The following is a 1,756-nucleotide window of genomic DNA, read 5'->3' on the forward strand; positions in this document are numbered from 1 at the left end:
CCAATGGAGGACGAAAATGACCTAAATGTACATCCAATGACACAAACACACCAATTGGATGCACAAGATTGGTTAAAAACCCTAGTTGGACAAGCATAAGTCTAGGGAGGACGAAATTGACCTAAATGTTCATCCAATGACACAAACACACCTATTGGATGCACAAGATTGGTTAAAAACCTTATTTCAAAAGGCATAAGTCTAGGGAGGACGAAAATGACCTAAATATTCATCCAATGTCACAAACACACCTAATGGATGCACAAGATTGGTAAAAAATAAACCCTAATTAGACTAGAATAAACCTAGGGAGGACGAAAATGACCTAAATATTCATCCAATGACACAAATGAACTTATTGGATGCACAAGATTGGTAAAAAATAAACCCTAATTAGACTAGAATAAACCTAGGGAGGACGAAAATGACCTAAATATTCATCCAATGACACAAATGAACTTATTGGATGCACAAGATTGGTAAAAAATAAACCCTAATTAGACTAGAATAAACCTAGGGAGGACGAAAATGACCTAAATATTCATCCAATGACACAAATGAACTTATTGGATGCACAAGATTGGTAAAAAATAAACCCTAATTAGACTAGAATAAACCTAGGGAGGACGAAAATGACCTAAATATTCATCCAATGACACAAATGAACTTATTGGATGCACAAGATTGGTAAAAAATAAACCCTAATTAGACTAGAATAAACCTAGGGAGGACGAAAATGACCTAAATATTCATCCAATGACACAAATGAACTTATTGGATGCACAAGATTGGTAAAAAATAAACCCTAATTAGACTAGAATAAACCTAGGGAGGACGAAAATGACCTAAATATTCATCCAATGACACAAATGAACTTATTGGATGCACAAGATTGGTAAAAAATAAACCCTAATTAGACTAGAATAAACCTAGGGAGGACGAAAATGACCTAAATATTCATCCAATGACACAAATGAACTTATTGGATGCACAAGATTGGTAAAAAATAAACCCTAATTAGACTAGAATAAACCTAGGGAGGACGAAAATGACCTAAATATTCATCCAATGACACAAATGAACTTATTGGATGCACAAGATTGGTAAAAAATAAACCCTAATTAGACTAGAATAAACCTAGGGAGGACGAAAATGACCTAAATATTCATCCAATGACACAAATGAACTTATTGGATGCACAAGATTGGTAAAAAATAAACCCTAATTAGACTAGAATAAACCTAGGGAGGACGAAAATGACCTAAATATTCATCCAATGACACAAATGAACTTATTGGATGCACAAGATTGGTAAAAAATAAACCCTAATTAGACTAGAATAAACCTAGGGAGGACGAAAATGACCTAAATATTCATCCAATGACACAAATGAACTTATTGGATGCACAAGATTGGTAAAAAATAAACCCTAATTAGACTAGAATAAACCTAGGGAGGACGAAAATGACCTAAATATTCATCCAATGACACAAATGAACTTATTGGATGCACAAGATTGGTTAAAAACCCTAATAGGACTGGAATAAACCTAGGGAGGAAGTAAATGACCTAAATGTTGATCTCATGACACAAAAAAACTTATTGAATGCACAAGACTGGTTAAAAACCCTAATTGGACAAGAATAAGCCAATGGAGGGCGAAAATGACCTAAATGATTATCCAATGACACAAACACACCTATTGGATGCACACGATTGGTTAAAAACCCTAATTTGACAAGAATAAGCCTAGGGA

This window comes from Cicer arietinum, chromosome 5 (assembly GCF_000331145.2).
Source record: "Cicer arietinum cultivar CDC Frontier isolate Library 1 chromosome 5, Cicar.CDCFrontier_v2.0, whole genome shotgun sequence".
Lineage (NCBI taxonomy): Eukaryota > Viridiplantae > Streptophyta > Magnoliopsida > Fabales > Fabaceae > Cicer > Cicer arietinum.